Genomic DNA, 22,499 nt, shown 5'->3' on the forward strand with positions numbered 1-22,499 from the left:
TGCACCCACCAGTCCATGGTAGAACTGAGCCACATGTCAGATATTTTGACTTCTGGTCTGGGGCTCCTTATATATCATGCCACTTGTCTGCTGTCACTGACAGCTAGATTGAAATACAGCCCTGCTGGGCAGCATCACTCTTCTCAGAACTTTCTAGTGATTCCCCACTGCTTCTCCATATAAATTCTCTACTTTTGGGTTTGACATTTATTCAGTAAATATTTATTGAGTAGGACTATGTGCCAGGGTCTGGACTGGGTGTTAGGGATACCCAGTGGGTTTCCTGCCCTGAGGAGGCTTCTGTTCTAACGAGAGGGACAGAAGCAAACAGATACATAATCTATATGGTGGCAATGAATGCTCTGAGAAAAAAACAGCAGAACAGGGGAAGAGTGAGCCAGGCAAGCCGTTTGAATAGTCAATATTTGAGCAGGAGCCGGTGAGCCATGCAGAATCTGAAATGAAGGCATTCCAGGTGGGTGGGACATCCAGGGGAAAGGCTGTCATGGTGAAGGAGTAGCAGTCGCCCAGCGTGGCTGGAGTAAAGAAGGAGATGAGAACACATGGGGCCTTGGCCCTTATAAGGACTTTGTCCCTGAGAAGATGTGCAGTCAGGGGAAGGTTTGAGCTAAGATGGGACTTGACCTGACATCACTCTCATGGCCTGCTCTTTGGAGAATCATCCCTGAGAATATAGGGGAGCAGCCAGGGAGACCTAGTAAAGTTCAGGAGAGAGTTCAGGTATTGACCTGGGCTCAGGTGATGGTGGCAGAAGGGCTGAAGGTTACCTGGGGTATATTTCTTTCTTTCTTTTTTTTTTTTTTTTTAGAGAGTGAGAGAGGAGAGAGAGTGAGAGAGAGTGAGAGAGAGAGAGAGAGAGAGAGAATTTTTAATATTTATTTATTTTTTTAGTTCTCGGCGGACACAACATCTTTGTTGGTATGTGGTGCTGAGGATCGAACCCGGGCTGCACGCATGCCAGGCAAGCGCGCCACCGCTTGAGCCACATCCCCAGCCCACCTGGGGTATATTTCAAGGAGTTCACAGGGCTTGCGAACAGAAAGGATATGGTGAGTGAGAAAGAGAGGAATCCAGAGTGACACTTGGGTTTAAGTTTGGAGAAATGGGAAGAGCTATGAATTTGCCTCTGGATAAGAGGGAGACAGTTGGTAGGTGCAAGTTCAGAGAAGAAATCAAGCCCTGAGTTGGGGACATACGCTCTGGGTATATTTTAGACCTTAATGTTGAGATGTAGGATCAGAAACGATGGGGAGAGAGTTGGATGCAAAGACATAACTCTGGGAATCATCGCTGTTTCTAAATCCAAGAGACTAGACGAGTTCACCTAGGAGACAGAGTGAGTGTGGATAGAGAAGGCAGGGTGCAGAGTGGGGTGCTCCGCAGGGAGGAGGCTAAGAAGGATGACCAGAGAGGTAGGTGGGAAACCAGGCAAGAGTGGTGTCCCCGAGTTGAAGGAAGAGGGTGTCCCAAGGGAGGGGTGGAGCTACAGCGTGGCTGCTGCTGGGTCAAGCGTAAGAACTGTTGGTGGGATAGTCACCAATCACCCTCATAATGGCCATTTCAGCGCCTCAGGACTTGATGGAAAAGGAAGCCGAGAAAGAAGAAAAGTGCTGGAGAGGACTCTGGGGTCCAGGGAGGGTGTTTTTAAGAGGGGGAGCTCATGTGGGGGGGGGCAGTGGGGCTGACCCAGAAGAGGGGAGCTTTGTGGTTGTGAGAGAAGGAGGGTGTGGTCAAGGGAAAGAATTCCCAGCAGGGCGAGGTCCAAACCCTGCACCAAGGCCATCCATACCCATTCTCAGCACTTTTGTTCGTCCACCAGAGCTTTATCCCCAGGCAATAAAGGGTCGTCCTTCCTTCAAACATGCCTAGTTTCTCCCCCTTTGTAACTTTACTGGGCCAGACATTAGCAACCTAGAGAACTTCCTCCCACCTCTGTCTGTGGGCTCCTTAGCTATTCTCCAAGGCACTTTCAAGTGCGCCCTTGCCCCACCCCAGGTAGCATCCTCACGCAGTCCTCTGGGGAGTGGTCCCTCTTGACCAACTCTGCCCTCTTCCTGGGTGCTCCAGAGCACTTAACTGTCATGCTCTTCAGTCAGTAGGCAGAGTGCCTACCCATGGCAGGAGCACAGCAGGGTCACCCGTGGGCAGCGGGTATGAGAACGAATTTGGCTCCTTATGAACTTATCCAGAAGTTTAATGTAATAAAAGAAAGCTGCAAAGAACCTGTGTCCATTTGGATATACTCCTAAGTCTCGTGCTTTCATGGTGCGTATTTTTTTTATTCAGAAATATCAGGAAGCGGGGGGGGGGAGGGGGAGGACCATGATTTCTCCTGTGCTCGGGGTCCCAGTGAGCTCTCTCTGGCCCTGCTCCCTCCCCCAACTCTGCCTTGCCTCTAGGAAGCTCTGCATTTCTGGATCAGGCATTGCATCCCTTCTGCCTTGGAAGCACCTCCACTTTGGCCAGGGGACAAGACATGGTTTTGTGGAAGTGTTTGACAGCCCCTGTGGGCCCTGCATGGGAAGGTATTCTAACTCTGGTGACAGTAGGCTGTTGGTTAAAACTGGCCTTATTTCTTCCTGAGCTAGGAGCGGGGAATGCAGGACTGAGTACCAGGTCACGCTTCATCGTACTTAGCTCAAGGAGAGGCTGATCCCCAAGCCAGGTATGGAGATGAGGCCCAGCATCTCACTGTACCTGTCCCCCGCCCCATGGCAATATCTCTTAAATAAAAGCGGGCAGGTTTTGATTTGCTTGCCTGTCAGTATTTTTGCTGAGAAAACCAGTAAAAAAAGTACCAAAGAGAGGCTCTCCCAGTCTCCTGTTCCCCTCCCTTTTCTGCCTCCACCTCTCATCTGTGTATATATTTGCAAAACATCTTCAGGCTGTCTGAAGATATTCCAGCCCATGAAGATCAGAAGACTAGGATGCAAGGATATGTCCCAGAAGGAAGACTCTCTCTTCTGGCTACCCAGTTATTTTCTGGCGCATCCATCTTTGAGGCCTTCACTGCATATATGGCTTGTCTCATTTTATTAGTTATGATAACCTGTAAAGTAGATTTATATTCTCATTTTACAGATGAGAAATACTGATCTCGAGAGAACCTACTGAAGGCCACACAGCCGGCATGGGAGAGAGTAGACATTTGATTTCAAGTCTTTGGCCTTCAGCCCCCGAGGTCCTTGCTTCTTTGGCTCCATCAGGGTCAGCAAACTTTCACTCTGAAGGGCCAGAGAGTAAATAATTTAGGCTTTGTAGGCCAAATGGTCCATAGGGGAGTTGTAGCCCCTGAGCTCTGCTTTGGTGGTAAGAAAGCAGCTGCAGACAGCCTGTACAGAAATGGTGTGGCCTTGTCCCCCTAAAGCTGTATTCATGGGAGCGGATGGTAGGTGGATTAGGAGGGGGCCCCAGACCTCCTCCAAAGCTCCCTCCTACTTTGCTCCCCTTTAGCTGTACACGGCTGGGAGTGTGGGAGTGTTCCTTCCATAACTTTAAAATGGCCCATCTGTGTGGTGCCTGCTGGCTTTTCCAGCTCTTGTGTGAAACTCTCTTGGCTCCAGGACGGGCATTCTTGCTCCAGGCCCATTGGCAGGTGATTAAGAGCCCAGCTATACATTCCTGACAGCAGAAGGGGCCGGGAGGCTGAGATAAGCCAGTGTCTGCTAGGGAAGGGGGCTGGCCACGTGGGATGCAGGTTTCACTCCTGGAGAGGAGTAATAAGCATGTAATTGGCTTTTCAGCAATGCGTGAGCTGTGGGAACCTGCTTCTCCCGCTCACCACACTGTCTTCAGAGCAGCCGAGGCTGGCTCCCCAAGAGTGGTGTAGAGTTGGGTGGACTCTGCATCAGCCAGTGGCGGCCAGCTTGTCATAGCTGATCTCTAGAAGCTGGACAACACGTGGGGCTGAAGACAAGGCAGAAGGCAGGTTGATCCTTCCAGCAACTCGTCCCCCTTCCCCAGGGACAGGAGGACAGACCTGGGGGACTGAATATTGAGGAGTAGAGCATCAAACAGCTTCCTTAGAGTGGCAGGTGTCTTGGGTATGTAGATGAAATCATCCTTCTGTGATCCCACAGGCTACTTGGACGCAGGTGGGACCCCCCCACACACCCAGCTTTGTGCTGCCCAGAAGAACTGCTCTGAGATGGGGGATTGGGGGCTGCTTGAAGTCCCCTGCTTCTCTTTAATCTTCTCTGTTCCATGCCGTGTCACTGACCCACATGAAAACTGTAGCCATGTTTTTGATGGAATAGTTACAGCAAAATCAGCTTTCACTTTAGGTTCATTTTAGATTCAATCCCCTTTTAATGAACACAGTTAAAGCATACAGCTCTGGAGATTGAATCTGTTTCCATGACACGGATAATGATCTGCTTTGCTCTGTTCTAGCAGCAACACCCATTCATCTAACATGCCAGTTCCCTAGTTTCTGACTATTTGCACTTTTCTGCTCTGTAGGGCTGTGCTCACAGGGAGACTGAGTCACTCACCCTCTATCCCAGGACAGTCCCACACTTCACTTCTGGCACAATAGCGTGCCTTCATATTTGTAGGGAGCTGTTGGGTTGTCAAGGCATTTTGACCTGCATTCTTCCCTTAATTCCTGTAGTGATCCTATGACCAAGGCAGCCCAAGTGCCATTTTTCCTATTATCCAGAGGGGCAGAGTTTCCAAGCTGGTCTACAGGGAGTGGATCAAGAGTTGGGCTTGGAATCCAGTACTCCTTCCTCTGCCCCAACCTGCTGTTCTCAGGAGGCTCCAGGCATCAGGCTGAAGCTGGAGGGCCCACCTCAGGACAGCTACTCAACTCCTGTGAGAAGACCTCGTGTCCCCTGGCTTCCCAGGGTAACCCCTGTGGCCTTTCATGGTCCACTGCAGACTCCTTGAGGGCAATTATGTGGTTGGGGGGTGGTCTTGTGTCCCCCTGCCTGGCCTGGGCCTGCAGGGCACAGATAGCTTCTGAATGAGTGCCTGTTGAATGGGAGAATGAGTGAGTGACCACAGGCCCTCTCACAGTGACAGCTATGCAGTTCCAGGAAGAGGGATTCCTTCCAAGTAAAAATTAAAACAAAACCCACTTAAAATAAACTCTTGCAGCAGCACATTCTCAGCCCAAGTTAGATTTGAAAGGAAGGCTACATTATTTTTGTGCCGAATAGGGTTGCAGCAGAAGGGTTGCAGAGGGTGTTCTCTGGGCAGGTTCCAGCCTTGGGTTTCTGTCCCTACCTGTGAGGCAGTGAGGCACATGGGGTAGTGATTTAGGATGCCTGCATTTGAAGCCCGACTGCTTTGTACCAACCTGTGGCCTTGGGGACATACTTAATCTTTCCTACCGCATGGAGTTGTTCTCTGGATTATACCAGATGGTGCCCAATAGAGTGAGTAGTAAGCATGGGACTTGGAGAGACCTGACCCTCTGTCAACATATCCTGTCCGCTGCCATTGTGGGGGGCCTGGAGTCACTCCCTCAGTCTCTCATGGAGTGACCAGTCAATGAAAAGCCCCTGCAGGTCAGAGCTAGGCAGGAAGCCACAGGGCTCCACAGAAGAATGCCACAGTGAAAGGTCACCAGGCCCTGAGGCCTCAGTGCTGAGAAAATTAGCCATGCCTTCTCCTCATCACCACTCCTAGAACTGCACTCTCGCCTCCCTGAGGGCCTGCATGAGTTTCCTTATTTCTGTTCATTCATTCCCAGAAGCCCCTACTCTTCCAGGTGTCATTTGTCAATTGTCTTTGGAAAAACAGCAGGACCCTCCCTCTTGGGTCCTTGGCAAGAGCAAATAAGGCTTGTAGTTAGTTATTCCTCTTGGCTCCTCCAAAGCTGGCTCTTCCTGTGCCTGCATCTCATCTGCCAGTGCGGGTGTCCCCCTCTTGCTGCTTGCTCCCCAAGGCTTTCTTCCTTTCATTTCCCTTTTCTCTCATGGAAATTGCCTCTCCCGAGGCTGCCAGGCAGCTGAGTGGCAGGCCTTGACCTCAGTCAGGGAATGAGTGGAGTGCTGCCCCCAAGTCCGGGGGCCTGTGGCGAGGGTAATTTCACCCTTGTCGCTATAACTACAGACGCCCTCATTGCTCACACGAACGTCTCACCCTTGTTTAACAACACATTAAACCATTAGTCTCCATGCCAGTGGGTTCAGCTAGTTCACAGTGGCAAAAGCTGATCATTAAATCCCCCTTTCCCTGCTTAATCTCTTTTAAATTGGTTGCCTTTTAATTTCCTCAAGTGCCCTCTTTCTCCGTGGTTCCATTGTGCCCTGCACAGCACGCTGGCATTCCCCGAGGAGACAGGAGCTGGGCTTCCTGGGGCTTCCCTGGGTGGTCTCTACCGACTGCAAGATTTGGGGCCCAGGGTCCTGTCCTAGCAGAGTGGGGAGAGGTGATCCGTTTTGCCCCGCTCCCCACTCACCTCTAACTTGGTACTTGGAGCACAGGATTCTAGTCTTTAAGCTTTTTTGCTCTACCAGTCTGAGAACCTGGATCCCCTATAGGTAAAAATAAAAATCTTGTGTGTTCTCAGTAGGAAATTTAAATATTCATAAAATGAACACAATGTTATATGCATTATTTGCAGTAAATTCAAATGGCTTTAAGGTTGTTGTGGAGTTAGGAGAATTCATATTGCTAGGTCCCAACAGCAGTGTGTGTGATGGGCAAGGGAACCAGAGATGGCAGGTAGATGCTAGGTGGCCACATCTGCTGCTAGAAGCTTATATGGGCCATGGGAGGAGGTGTCTGAGTTTGCGAGGAGCTAGGGACAGGTCATAGCTGCTGAAGACTGTGGGGATGAAGGAGGATTCGAGTTTTAGGAACCTTTTTGAAAATGTGGGAACAGACGTTGTATGAAATGGAAATAGCATTAACAGATTGTGCATGAGGCCAGACAGTTCAAATTAGAAGGCTGCTGCAGCTAGCTTCGGGGCTTTGCTACCCCCTGAAACACTCATCACATTATCCACGTTGCAGGGTTGCTAGAGGATCCAGTGAATAATGAGTGTGGTACATCTGGTGTGGAGCCTGGCACGTGCTGGTGACAATGGCAAGCATCCCATGAGCAATGGCTGCATGCAGGCACTACTCTGAGCCCTACAGGTGGTTCTTGGGTTTTGGGTCAGAGCCTTGTGAAAGTGATTTAGTATGAGTTCTGCCAGGAGGAGGAGATGAGGGAAGCAATACGGCAGAGGAAGATGCTATCTAAGGATGTGGACTTGGCTGCATTTTAGCTTTGGCCTGGTCCCAAAGGGAGCCCTGGAGCAGAGATTGTCCAGCTGTTGGCACTGTTCACTCTCATTCACTTTTTGGGGATTGAGATGTAACTACCCAGGATGGGTAGGTCTTGGTCAGTGGAAGGTGGACCTCTGGAGAAGGGGTAGCGGCCAACTTTACCAGCTCCTGTGGGCTGGCTGTGCAGGTCCCACGGAACCGCTCTGTGCAGAGCTGTAGCAGCACCCTCGGTGGAGCACCTCTGTAATCCATGCTCCATCCAATGATAGCTTCTCTGGAATTCTGTAGGGCAAGGTGTTATGGGTTGGATTTGTCCCCCTAAAATTCATACATTGAAACTCTAATCCCCATCATGACTATATTTGGAAATGTGGCTGCAAGGAGGTAATTAAGGTTGGTATAATCCTGTGTGGCTGGAATCCTTACAAGAAGAGGAGATTAGGAATACTGAGAGAGTGTCAGGGACGTATACACACAGAGATAATACCATATGAGGACACGGGAGAAGGCAGCCATCTGCAAGCCAGGGAGAGAGGCCTCCGGAGAAACCAGCCCTCCTGATTTTGATCTTGGATCTCTGTCCTATAGAACTGTGAGTAGATGCATTTCCATTGTGTTAGCCCCAGGTCCGTGGTATTTTGTGATGGCAAACGGGTGCAGCTGATAGGACAAAATATAGACCCTGAGGCTGCAGTTGCTCCTGTGGGTGGTAATTAACTCTCACCATCCCCTTCCTCCATCTCCCATTCTAGATCCATCTCCTCCACCTACATTCAGTCTGGCCCAGGCACCTTTCCTGGTGGGCTGATCCCTGAGACGCTGGTTGCCACTCCAGGATCCTGCGTTGTGTTATTGTTTTCTCTCCTTCGTCTCTCCCACTGTGGGGCCCTTTCTCCATCTTTCCTCGATGACCTTGACACTTGGAAGGTGCCAATCAGTTATTGTATAGAACGTATTTCAGTTGGATTTCTCTGGTGTTCCTTCTTCATCAAATTGTAGTTAAAAGATTTTTGACAAAAATACCAGATGTGATGTCGACCCCAGCACATCATTTCATAGATACATCATACGGATTTATGATTGCTTGGCTAAGATGGTGTACTTTCCCCCTTTGCATTAATAAATATCTTGGGGGGATGCATTTGAGACTAAGCAAATATCTGACTTGGCTTGGGCATTAGTCTGCTGACTTTAGGATAGTAGGATACAGCTTTTCCTGGACCCTTCTATAAGGTGGCGTTATCTCCTTCCTTCTTTTTTTTTTTCCTCTTATATTGGTTTGAAGCTTTTTTATTTCAGTTGAAACACAGAGGGAATACTGAGAATTACACATTTCATAGCGTACAGACTATAAGACTTATAAGACAGTACCAAAGCTCAGGAGAGGTATCTTACCAATGTTCCTGGTCTTGAGATGACAGGAAATTCAGTATCATAAAGATTTTTCTTTTTGGTTCTTTTTTATTTGTATGTGTTAATTATACAGAATGACAGGTTTCATTGTGGCATGTCACCTGCATATGACATAATTGCATCAGCTTCACTCCCTAATGCCTCCCCTTGCCCTCCTGCTCCTCTTCTTCCACCCTGTTGGTCTCCCTGCGACTTCATGATGACCTTCTCTTTCTTTCCTCTCTTGCCTCCACGTGTGATACTTCTTCTGAGTCTGGCTCACTTCAGCTAACATGATGCTCTCCCATTCCATTTGCTTTCCTCAAAATGACATAATTTCATTCTTTTCTTATAGTTCAATACAACTCCTTCGTGTGTATCTGCCACATTTCTTTGTCCATTCATCTGTTGACCGACACCTAGATTGGTTCCACGACCTGGCTATTCAGAGCTGTAGTGTGGCTAGGCGGGAACCTCTAAAGGAGGCTGACTTTAATTTTTCTGGGTAGATACCAAGAAGCAGCCTTCTTCAGCAGCTCTGCAGCAGGTGTGGGTTTGGGGTACCCTGTGCAAGTTGTAACTCAGGGACTGGTAACTCTCAGCTGTCCCTGGTAGGAGTGAACTGACACTTCTTTTAAGACTAGTGGCCAGGTGGATTCTGTCATGGGCCCTAGGGCTTAAGCCCCTCCCCACCTTTTCTCTTGTCCCCTCACCAGCTAATTTGGCCTCCAGTGTCCTGTTTCCTTCCCCTTTCTCCTCCTTTCCTCTGATTTGCTTCTTGAAGTAATTATGATAGCAGAGACTCATGCAGGGGCAATTGAACAGAACTCTGCAGACATGGTAGACCCAGAGGCGCTGTAGAGAGTACTGATTCTCACACTCTTGTTTTACTGAAGAGGGGAGAGTCACAGGGAGCCTAAGCTCAAGTGACTTGCTCAAGGCCACACAGCTAGTGGATGCCAGATTGGGCCTTTGTCTTGACTGCCTGACCAGTTTCCAGCGGGTTCCACTCCTCAGGACTGGTTATACAGAGGCCCTCAGGGGGAAGTGCCTGTTGATGGGCACAGGGCCCTTTACCCTGCTCCAGCCAGGAGATGAAGTCTTCTTCCCGTTTAGTCCTCAGCTCCTCTTCCTCAGTCATGGGCACAGGGCTTTGTCTTCTGCCTTGTTGGAGACCACCAGAGGCCCAATGCTTCTCTGTGGGAACAGTTTCTTTCTCTCTTGGAGTATTGGACAGGGACCTTAGTGAGAGCCCAGAGTCTCCCACTGTCTTGTGCTGGATCTGGTGTCTCCCTGCCCCAACACCTTCTTTTTTTTTTTTTGGTGTGGAAGGAGTGTGCACTTCTCTCTCATTGTCATCCTCCTCTCTGGTCACCTTCACCTTATAGTGGACAGTCACCATGTGCAAGTCACTATCTTCACATATGACATTTCATTTAATCCTTAAACCCAGTGACATTGATTATAATTCTCCCCATTTTGTAGGTGAGGGCACTGAGGCTCCAGAAGCTAAGTAGCGCACTCCACATCTATTTTCCTTCCTCCTCCTCCTCAGCCTTGCTGAAAGTTCACAGGGAGAGAAGCCTGAACCAGTTTTCTGCATTATCATTATGTTTAGGTTGTCAGAATCTGTAACACTTTCATAGCATTTCATGATCGCCCGCATAGCTGTTTACTTTTAATTTCATAATTAAGTAGATTCCATGATCCAGGTTCTCACCCTCCAATCCTGGGTGTTTTTTTTTTTTTTTTTCATTTTGAACCATTTCTTCATTGACCAGATATTATTATTTAGCAGATTTTTCAAAATGGGCTCACAGGTGCTGTTCACCCCTGAGCTCTCGGGTGGTGGGAATGTCCGTCTCTGGTCTTGGAGTGTGAATGTCACTTAAGCTGGTCCAGTGCTCTGGGGCCACACCTGTGCCTGCCCTGTGGCCATCATCTGGGTGTCCTCTGCCACTGGATGTGGCTATGAGGAGGCTTCAGGTCAGCTGGATTTTTCTTTTTGCAGGTGGCTTGATGCTGCCTCGGTGCCTGATGATTTCTTTCTTTAATTTCAAAGTGTGAAACCCAAATCAGGAAGTGTCCTCATGTCACTGGTTGTGTGTTAATTTTTTTATGGAGCATAGCTTGCTCTTTTAATGTGCAGATTCAGTTCTTTATTCATTTTAGAAGACTTAAAAAAAAAAAAAAGAATACCATGCTGTGTTCCATCTGTTTCTCTGCTTCGGGTTCACGGTTTCTCTGTGCTGGCTGGATCACCTTCGCTGTTTCTGTGTATTTTCTTCTCTCCTCCAGTTGCTTTAATAACCTGCCTCCTTCTCCGCCACAGTTCCAGTGATTTGTCCACGGTTCTTCCACTTGTGGGTGGCAGAGCCTGGACTGGAAACCTTTAGTTGGTATCAATAATTAGACTTCCTGCTGTGTCTGCCCTGCTTCTTGGAGTTTCTGCACTCATTATTGGTTTTGTAAAAGTATTTTGTATTTCTCCATTTTTAAAAAATAATTTATTTCATTGCTTTGGTTTATCAGTTCATCTTTTTGCTCTTCTCTTATTAAATTCATGCTCTTAAATTGTTCTATAGCATGAAGCATATTTGAGGATTTCCTTCTGTTCCAGACTAGAAGTTTTGTTCTGTGTGTGTGTGTGTGTGTGTGTGTGTGTGTGTGTGTGGTGTTTTTAATTTAATTTTCACTATACTCCATTCTTTCTATGGCGGGAGGGGGCACATCCCAGTGACCCATTTGCATCCTTGTCCTGTGGTTCATTTTCATCTCGCCTGACTTACTGTAATTTAGGACAAATCTGTTCTCGACCCCTTTCCCGTCTTGTCTGAGAGTCTTCATTTCCTTCATGAGGCATGATGGAAGGGCTGGAGGTTCACTGTCTCTCCTTTTCTTGGCCAGAGTGGGAGAGCTGGCCTGAGGCTGTGAATGGTCTTCCTTAGGATACCTCTGCCAGGTGCCTGGGGCTCAGACAGGAAACCCACATTCCTGCCTCCAAGGCATAGGAGTTGGGGGCAAGTAGGCCCAATCAACAGGCCATGACATAGGAAGAGGGGACACTTGTAGGTAGCAAGGACCAGATTCACTTAACTTACTTTGAGTCATGGTGGTGGCAGTTTCATGTAAGGATATGAGTGTGTGCAATCAGGATTCAATCAGATGAGGCCCAAAGTCCAGGGCAGGACTGGCTGGCCATGGTGAAGAACTTGGCCATTATTTTGTTGATGGGATCTACTCTGCAACTGTGTAAAAAGTTAAATATAAGTCTAAAGACATAAATCCCCAGCAATATCTGTTCAACTCTGCATATCATCATGCTGGGAGATAGGACACCAAGGGGTGGAAGGTTCTGAAACACACCAACGTCCCCGTCTTTCTCTACCCCCGGCCCACCTCAAACACCTTCAGCTTCTGGAAAGCCTCCAAGGGACACTCCACCTCCTCCCAGTGGGCCTCTAGAGGTGTGTTCCAGGGCCACCCAGATGATAGCCAGGGCCAGGGCAGCCTGTCAGGAGGACACATCACAAAGTTGTTGCTCTGTTAAACACAAGCAGAGCAGGGACCGATTATGGGGTTCCTGTGCACAGCAGGCCTCATTAACGCACTCAGCATGGGATGGACAGAAGCTTGTAGAACTGGAGAACCAGTTTGAGCCCCCTAAAGCAACTGGGAGGGAAGAAGGGAGGACATCATTGGCCACTTTGGTGCTCAGGGGGTCTTTGCAGAGAGCCACCTCTCCTCTATGCCAGACTTGACTGCTGGGAGCCTCTGTGGCTGCAGCATGGCATGGGATCGTAGGTACTGTAAACAGAGTTTTGCATCTATATTTCCAAGAAAGATGTTCTGGGAAGAAGCACTGTGGCTCCCATCACATGGGGCTGGGTGTCCTCAAAATAGTTAAGACTGCCTGATAGATGGGGGACTAACCAGAAACCCTGCAAGCTTGTGATTGGCCCAGGGATATGCAATGGGGAGGGGGAGGGCAGATCTGTAAGTGAGTTGTCCAGACTCCCTCCGCGACTCCTCGCTCCCTCTCCAGTGAGATCACCTTACTGACATGTAAGGGTTCGACTATTATTTATTGAGCGCTGAAAGTGTGGATGGCATGGTGCTCAGGGCTAGACTACCCTTAATGCATTTGATCCATAAAATGGTATCACCATGTTGCAGAGTGCACTGCAGTGGCTCTTTTGAGGGAGAGAGGTTTAGTCACTTACCCAGGGCCAGAGATAGGACCTGGAGGAGAGATGCAGATCTAGCTCTCCCGGGTGTCTGTGCTTCCTTCCCTCCCTCTTTTGCATGCTCTTGTCTCAGTCTGGTCCATCCCTGAAGCTGAGCCATGACTTGCCTCCTCCCTGCACCTCCCTATATCTCTCCCTGAAGGGACCAGACTTACTGGTCTCCCTCCCTGGATAGCAAGGCCACTGACAGTTGTTTGTAGGTAGATGGTACTGATCCAGGTCCTGCCACTTCTCACCCTTGAGCACTTTTATTTATCTTCCCTTAGCCCCTCTGCTTATGTATGACACAGGAATAATGATATCCAAGTCCTGGGGCTTTTGAGAGTAGATAATGTCTTTCGAGTCTGGATTCAGCACATATGTGAAGGCCTCCAAGGTGCCAGTGAGATGGTGTCTCGAGAGAGACACCATCACTGTTCTCAGAAAGGCCATGGCCTACCCATGAAACATTCCTGGGTAGGCTGTGACTGTGACTCCAGAGGGCATAAAGGAGGTGTGCCAGGTCCAGGAGAGCATAGAGGGGACCTGATTCAGCTTTGAAGATTCAAGGTAAGCCTTCTAGAAGACAGAACACTTAATTTCAAGCCAGATGGATGAGTAGAAATTGATCAGAAGAGAATATTCTATACAGAGAGCCCAGCAGACAGGGAGGACTGTGATGAGAGATCGCATCTTGCTTTACAAGCAGAAGAAAGTCCAGGGGGCTAGTAGCTAAGAGGAAGGTGGAGGAGATGAGGCTAGAGATTTGCAGCCCAGATCAGGCAGGGCCTTGGGGGGTCACAGAAAGGAGTGGGGATGTCAGTCTGAGCGTAGTCTGTTTGAGCCAGAATGGCGACCATGGCCTTAGATGTCTATTTGTGTGTGTGTGTGTGTGTGTGTGTGTGTGTGTGTGTGTGTGTTCAGTCACAAATACTTTTTTAAAGACAAATCACTTATTTAAAAGTAAACAAATGGAGATCTACTTTTAAGTTGATATAAGTCAAAAAATTAAAAGGCACCATTTTCATAGGTAATGTGCTAAAAGTAAATGCCACACTAGAAAATCTCAACTAGAGTATACATTTAGCTTATCTGTAAAGTTGGGCACAGCTCTCTAAAGTAACATTTGACTGTCACAACTGTTTGACTTTAAAAGGTTAACCAGGGACTGGGGTTGTGGCTCAGTGGTAGAGCACTTGCCTAGCACGTGCAAGGTGCTGGGTTCAATCCTTAGCACCACATAAAAATAAATTAATAAATGAAGGTCTTGTTCCAACTAAAAAAAAAAAAAATTAAAGATTAACTAACCCAAATAGTTTAAAGAGTTTTAGTTTCAAAAATCAACAGTACAGGGCATGATTTCTACATTACAAGTTCTTAACGTGCCAATAGAAGTTTTACAGTTCAATTTTCCTCAACAAAATTCCAGCACCCAAGCCCGCTCGCACCCTTGCCCTCCCTCCTTGAACCATCAGCAGGCAGCGTCTTGTTTGTGTGGCTAGACCGACTCCTCTTCCTTCTCCATTTGGGTGGGCATCCGGGGCAGGGCCAGATTCACTGAGGCGTATTCTTGCAGGTTGACAGATCCTCACAGAGGATCCTCAGGGATAGCAGCTTCAAGGTGTCTGGTGCCCACACCTAAAAGGCCAGTTGACTCATCTCCTGTGCAGCAGACGCCTCTCCGCTGGGGAGAAACAGCCCAGCTAGTAGAAAGATGGAGAACCAAGAAATTCTGTCCCTCCTCACCTATCATTGCCTGAGGACTTGAGGGGACTTGAGGGGTGGAGTGCAGAGCCTACTGAGAAGGCAGGAGGCTATGTCAGGTGTCATTTTAAATAAGAGGACTTTGGAAAATGAGTCAGAGGGACCAAGAATGGAAGTACAGAATGGTTAGTAGAGGTTGGCATGGTTGCAGAGTGGGAGAGCAGGGTAGATGTGGAGACATGTTGGGGACAGGATGTGGTGATGGGTTAGTGTGGGAGCGGTGTGGTCAGGGTGAAGGTGAGGGTGAGGGAGAAGGACATGTCCAGAAGGACTCTCAGATCCCCTGGTGTGGGCTGCCAAGTAGCTTTGTGCCATCTCTTCTCTTGGGAAAGCCTGGAGGAGGCCCGTGGTGACTGGCAGGTCAGAGTCCTACTGGGAATCTGTTCCAGGGGAGATGCTTAGGAGACTTCCAGGGGGTCTGTCATATAGACATTTGTTTAATAAATTAAAGAGAAACAGCTGGGAAACTGTTTGAAGCCAGAGTTATGGGAGAGATCTTCTATCCTTTGGTGAGCGCGTGGGAAACCAGGGAGGGAAGGAGATGGAGAAGATTGGAGAGGAGAAGGCCAGAAAAGAGGGCTCCTGAGAGCAAGGAGTAAGAAAAATTAGAAGGGGGCTTTGCTAGGGGGGTGGGGGTGGGGGGTGCTCAGAGGTCAAGGAAGATGAAAGAACAAAATAGTGGCTCATGTTTGGCACTCAGTAAGTGTTCAATAAATGTGAGCCCCCCCCCCCCATTACTCTGTCTTTGGTTGCTCTCTTAATTCTGAATATCCCTAGGCCTTTTCCCTCAGATTGCAATATATAGAATGCAAGAAATAAGGAGTGAATGGCAGGACATGGTAGTGTACCTCTGTAATCCCAGCAGCTTGGGAGACTGAGGGAGCATCATAAGTTGGAGGCCAGCCTCCACAACTTAGTGAGGCCCTAAGCAACTCTGCAAGACCCTGTCTCAAAAAAAAATAAAAATAAAAAGGGCTGGGGGTATGATTTAGTGGTGAAGTGCCCATAGGTTCAATCCCGGGTGCTCCCTCACACCCACCCCCCCCAAAAAAAAGGGAAGGAAGGAATGAAAGAATGCACATGTGCAGAAATCAAACGAATGACAAGTGAAGTTTTTATTGGTGAGCCTCCAAAGTGGCACTCTGGCGGCCCAGGACATTGATTTTTGACCTAGGGCTGGGCCACATGCAAGCTTCCTGGGAACCCAGGGTCCCTGTCTAGCAGAGGGCCCTCGGGAAGCCTCTTTTCATGCTTGTCAGACATCCTGGCCTGAGCAGCACCAAAATGGTCCCCCTGGCCACCCGGGCAGGGAGCCGCCTTCCCCAGCAGGTCGCTGGAGTCCCTGTCGCCTTCTCTCCCCGAGCACTGTCGACTGCACTGTAATCACACAATTATGATGCCATTAAAATGTCACATTTGAAGAAATCCATATAAACAGAGCATTAACAACTGCTTGAAAATTGTAGTCTTTAGCACTAATGACCTACTTTCTCTCCGCGCCGCGCCCTCCCGCCACCTCCACTCCGCTGCCTCTTTCCCCTGCCTGGATTCCAGAGGCAGGTGAGGAGCTGCCTGGAAAGCCTGATGTTGAATGTGCTGGGAGAGGCTCTTTAATGGCCAGGAGCAACCAGGCCAGGGAGGCGAAGGAGATGAGAAGATGGCAGCCTAAGCAGATCTGAGGTTCATGAAAGAGAGGGCTCCCGAGAGGACTGGGCCCCAGGGAAATCCAAGAGCCCAGTGGCATTGAGAAATTCAAGGCTTGGATTTATTCCATTGGCTTTGACTTCCTCACCCTGGGAAGAAGTGATGAACCCTGAGATATAGTGGTCAGTCGTAAAGCATGACAAAATAGCAGGAGGGACATGCCCTGTTCAGAAGTGGTGGCCAGAGAGCTTTGCTTCCCAGCTCCTGGGAGGGGAGGGTGAGGACTAAAGTGGGCAGAGAGGCAAGGGGGTGATAGGGGTTTTGGTAGTGTGTGTGTGTGTGTGTGTGTGTGAGAGAGAGAGAGAGAGAGAGAGAGAGAGTGTTTTTTCATTTTGTGGCACTGGAGATTGGACTCAAGGTTGCTCTGCCACTGAGCTACATCCCCAGCCCCTTTTTATTTTGAGACAGAGTCTCACTAAATTGCTCAGGCTGTCCTCAAACTTGTGATCCTCCTGCCTCAGCCTCCCGACTCAATGGGATTATAGGTGTATACCACCGTGGCTGGTGGTTTGGGGTAGTTTTGACCTCATTGCTCAAAATATTGCCTTGGAAAATTATTCAGATGCTGAACTTTGTCTCTGGAATCTAATTTTAACACACTGAAGAAGCAGATTACCAAAAGGACTCTCCCAGTGAGTACGGTTGTGAAGTAAATCAGAAGCCAGAACAGGTCTAACAAAGTGATTCATCTCTTCCCGATGTGTTTGAAGCACATCTGGGTCCTGTACAGTACCAGGCTGGATGAAAGTTGAGAGTATGTCTGTCCCCTTCTGAAAAGCAACCTGAGGGCCACTGTGGAGAAAAAGAAGTTGAATGGGAGTGGGGGAGAGGTTTTAAATATCCCTCTAGCACTTAACACCCCTACAGCTATTCAGATGGACATGCAGACCTTGTCCAAAGCCCAAGGATGGTTGGTGACAAGCATGTCATTTGTGACGAGCAGTTATTGGTTCTTCCAAGGACAGCATTGTTTATATAAGCGAGTATATCATAAATTCCTTTTTGACAGTTCATGTAAATGTCCTGGAAGAGTCTGCTGCTGTGTTGTGGAGATGGCATGTATTGGGGACAGGCTCATAAGGTTTTCAGTCCACTGCCATCATCACCTACCTGCACTGTCCCCAGCAGCACTCAATTTGCAGGCAGCCCATCCCCCTCCACATTCAGCAGGCTCACATGGTGTCTGGGAACTATGGGTCTGTTTTTGACATGAAAAGAGCCCCTTTCATTAAAAGCCAGCCAGCAGCCCTCCTGGAGTCCCCGGAGATAAAGTCGATTCAAAGTCATTGCTCCAACCCCACACCTACAGATTCAGCGGCTGACCTAGTTTCGAGGCAGCCAGAGGGCATCTGGATGTCACCTTATTTACTGAGCAGATAGGAAATGTGCGATGCTCTGGCCTTGCTGCACACGGTATCTCGGTATCTCAGGAGATCAGTCTTCCACCTCAGGGGCGCACAAGAGAGGGGAACAGCTTCTGCTCAGCTGAGAGTGGGAGGGTTTTCACTGAAGTCACCTTTGGGGAATGAGTGACAAGGACTTAGGGAACATTTGACTCTGAAACTCTCTTTCTAGCTGTATTCTGGTTGAGCACCTTTTGGCTTATGGATGAGGGAAGGAGTTTCTAGGCCGCCCTTGACCAGAGGGTGCAGAACTAAGCTTGTGGCCAGGGCCCCCCACTCAGCCTATCTTTGTCTCTACCTGGGCTGGGGCCTCGCTTCCCTGATGATCCTGGGTCTGCCAAGCCCTGGCCCAGCACGTGCATGGAGTCAACCTGCCCAGAATTAAACCCAACATCTACTTGCCGTGTTACCTTGAGCCACTCTAGCTCCCCAAACTTAGTTTCTTCTTCAGGAAAGTGAAATGTGGTAGATAATTAGGTTTGAGTTTTGAAGGAGTGACATTTTTAGGTGGAACCTGGCATGCAGTGAACCCAGTGAGCGCTGCAAAACAATCATTTTCTACAGTGGTCATTGCTATTTGGGGTGATTGTGTCCAGTGTGAGAAAGTTCTTTTACTTGGGCTTCTCATAATTTCCCATCTTGTTATCTCCCAAGAAATAAAATCTTCTTTGCCTGAGAAGATGGAGATTTAAGGAAGCTTCAAATCTTGCTAGCCAATGCTCTTTGTGAGTGGAGCAGTTAACCTGGGCATCCTGGCCCCAGGGGAAGCAAAACCCAGGAGACGTGGAGAAGATCTACTGGGACTGACAAGGCTCAAAAAGAGGGCCAGAAAGTGAGCAGCTTACTCTGAGTTCAGGTTCCTGGGCCTTCTGGGTGCTCAGGGTCTCAGGCAGTTTTGGGCTTCTGATCCTGCCTGGTGTCTCCCCAGAATCACCCAGGACAGTTCCACCTCCTTGTGCATAAAAAGGGAGTCAGCACAGGGCTCCATTTCTGGCCTTCTAAACTGCGAATAACCTTACCAGTATGTATTACGGTTGTTAAAATAGATTCTTGTTTTCTCATTCGCCTGGCACTGTGCTTCCCACCCCGTGTTTGAGATGGAGACTTGGGGTAGAAAAAAGACCTCCCAGCTGCAGGAAGCATCGGTGTTGATAATTACCCATCCCTATAGCCAGACTGTAAGGTGAAGATGCATTATCAGTGTTGATAATGACCCATCCCTATAGCCAGACTGTAAGGTGAAGAAGCATCTAGTCGCCTGTGGATGCTGTCAGGGACCCCATTCTCTGCCACAGGGAAGGCAGAAGCAGCTCAACATAAATTGGCTGAATGTAAATTGCATTTTCCCTCTATTAGCATTCAGCCTCCAAAATAAATAATAGTGACCACAGTCATGTTGACGATAATAATATGTTACATATGCATTATGTCTTACCAAGCAATTTTTCATACCTTATCTCACTTCTGAGATCTGATTGGAGCTCATAAAACCGGACCGGAGGAAGATTAGTGTTGCCCTTGGGATGGAGTGAGACACTGAGTGCAAGAGTTTGAAAAGACAGGCTAGGCAAATTAAAGGATCATCCCTGGGGCCCTGCTTCCCCCTCTTGGCTCACCTCCACTCCTCTCTTGCGCCCCACCCCAACACACACACTCTTGCTGCTGCTTTTCTGTCTACAAGAATTGGATTGAAATGAACAAGGGACCCTTGAAGGAGAAAAGAAGTCACAAAAGCACAAGGCTTGCTACGATTCATTTCCCATTTATTTGATACTTCCCCTTTTGGTGTTTCTTGACCCTTTTCCATTTATTCCATTACTGTCATAATCTGGTGGCCTGCAGTCAAAATCAGCCCATGGGCACATTTTGTTTGGCCCAAAGGGAGGTTTAAAGCAAGGTAACTAACTAGGCAGGTATTGTGCAGTACCTACCAGATACCTCCGCTCTCACATTTCCACTCACAGGCACCCGAGGCCTACTCATTGTGGCTCCCCTAGATACCTTGGTTCACTAGGGCCCCTTGAAAATTGTTTGGCCCCATAGCTATTTCTTGCAGCTTAAGAGCTTTCTGATGATGCCTGATGATATTTCCTGGCCCTGTACAGCAAGCTAAGGGGACAGATGTACAACTCTTAGAGAGGGTTCATCTATCATCAAGAAATCCAAGTCTGGTTTTCACTGTTTTTATTGTTGTTGTTTGTTTGTTTGTTTTGTTGTTTCTCTTCTAGAAGTGTTTTTTTGGAAAGGTGGGCCTCTAACCAAGTGCTGGAGGCCACTCTGACTTTGTTGTTGGGCTACACTGGAAGGGTTTGGCCTCCCTCTCTGGTACCTCTGCCCCTCGGAGGTGGCTGACACATCACCCCGTAGATACACAATGAGGTGACCCTGTGCCCAGGATAGCTCAGCTGTGCACACCAGAAATGGCATGTCTCAGTGTCCAGCTCTGTTCAGCTGGAGGCTGCCCTTCCAGAGCCACTTCCCGCTCTTCCCCTACATCCAGTCCCTCCTTTTGGGCTCTTCTGGGTGCTGGTTCCTATTGTTAGCAATGCTCTCCTCTAGCACGGGCCTTCTCTGTGCCACTATTGGGTCTACTAAACCCCCCTTTTCCCCTGCCGCATGAGGATACTTGTCCCTGCTGCCCTTGACCTCCTGCTCTCTGGGTACCGGAGCTGGAGAACACTGACTTCTTGAGTTCCAGTGACCACCCTGCTGTTCCACAAAGGGATGAAGAAATAAACAGCATGGGCAAGGCCAGCTCTCTCCCAATTCATCAGCAATTGGGATATATTCTTCAGGCAAGTGACAAGCGCTTCCATAAAGGAGCTGCGGGTCTAGTCTTTGGTGGTGGGATTTCGGGATGTTGATGGGCAGAAGCAGGCCCATCAGCACTGGGGCTCACGCGTCCTGACACGTGCCTGGAGCTGGCCGGCCCTCTTCCCCTGCCATGCTGACTTCCATTTCCCCTGGCACCTCCCTCTCATGCTAATTAGTAAGCAAATTAATCTCCGTATAAGGTCTTAATTGTGTGAGGTTTCTTTTTTTCTATTCCAGAAACAAAACCTGGGCTTTCGTCCATTCAGCTAATCATATTATATTTCACAGTTGGAATTTTCAGGCAATTATAATAATTATCGGAACTTTTTCTTCTTCCAGAACGCTCGAAGCTCCCCCCAAAGTTGTATCTGCACGTGGCACTCAAATGAGATGTGGGTGGTGAGTGCAGACCAGAGGGCAGCGTGGGGAAGACAGAGGGAGGCCGAGGTCACTCTTGCCCTCAGAGACTAAATGAGATGAAAATCAAAGGAAGAAAAGCCCAGCATGAGAGAGGGGTCTAGGCTTGCTGTCCCAACCTGCAGACGCCTCAGGGGCTCAGAGGTCCCACAGAGGGGCAAAACCCAGCAGATCCATTTTCTAGCACCTGAGTGTTAAGTTAGGAAATTGGAAAAAAGGACAGGAGGGGGGAGAAGAAGAGTAAACTCATCCCTGTTGAATGATATGCTATCTCATCTGGTCTGAGAAATAGCTCTTTCCTCCTCTATTGTATGTCCATTCTATCTATCAAACCCTTTAAGGAGTGACACTCCTATAATTAATACCAACCATTAAACTACAACATTGAAGGAGCAATTGTCTAATTCCGAGGAAAATTTAAATTTATGACCAGCACCCGAGATAAAAATGAACACTAAAGAAAAGGAGAGAAAACCCTGCAGAAGATAAATAGAAAGCCAAGTGGGATATTGACTTGATCCTTCTCCAGTGCAGGGTAATTTGGCTTCTAAAGTGAGTTAGATCATAATAAATTAAATTTAGATTTCTGCACATCAGTTAAATAACTCCCAAGACAGAATTCCAGTGAGAAGAGGAGGTGATAATACATGGAGGAAATATTAAAATGAAGATCTGATCTAATAATCCATAATTGATGTGCTGTCCCTCGTGAAGGGAAAGGATTTTCCAGCTCTTTCCTTTGTTAGGAGCCCAGGTGGGTGAAGGGCTGGTTGCCCCTCCTTTGTTGGAGTTTGTCCTGCCCATTGGGGGAGTCTGTTACCAACAGTCATTCTTTCCCAGAGCATCCCCTGTAGGTAGGATTTACTGTAGCAGGTTAGAGCCGTGTGGGACCATTTGTACTCCCTCCCTGTGCTGACTGCCCTTGCTGGCTGGATAAAAGTACAGGGGTGAGCAGATCATTAGGTACTTTTTGAGACTAACTGGAAGGAGGGCAAAATGGTCCTGTGGTTATATGGTAACATCTGGTGTGATGGAAGGGACACATTTTAAAGTCAAAGTCTTGGGTGATAATTTCGGTAGTGGACCGTATTGATGTGCTCTTGAGGAAATTCCTCTGTTTTCCCCAGACTCAGTTCTTTCATCTGTGAAGTGGGAACAATATGACTAGCTCACCCACTTTCTAAGGGTAATGATGATAAGACATCCAAGTGAAGATGAGCTGCAGATTGTAAACATTTCTTTTTGGCCTGGGTGGTATTGACTTCCGATTGTTGTACTTTTCAGTTTTAAAATTTCTGTTTGGTTCGTCTTTGAATCCGTCTGGCCATTTCTACAGTCGTATTTTGTTCTCTGTCTGATAATTTCTGTATTTGAAGCCCTTGGATGATGTCGATTTTTTATCGTTTCCACTGATTCTTGCCTGTAGCGACTTGTTCCCTTGTGCATCTGATAATTTTTTATTGTGAGTTCATCTTTTATTGACCTTCATGGGAGTCTTGGAGCCTAATTGGGGATGCTTTTCTCCAGATAGGAT

The sequence above is a fragment of the Spermophilus citellus genome, assembly GCF_964194105.1.
Source record: "Spermophilus citellus genome assembly, chromosome: 13".
Lineage (NCBI taxonomy): Eukaryota > Metazoa > Chordata > Mammalia > Rodentia > Sciuridae > Spermophilus > Spermophilus citellus.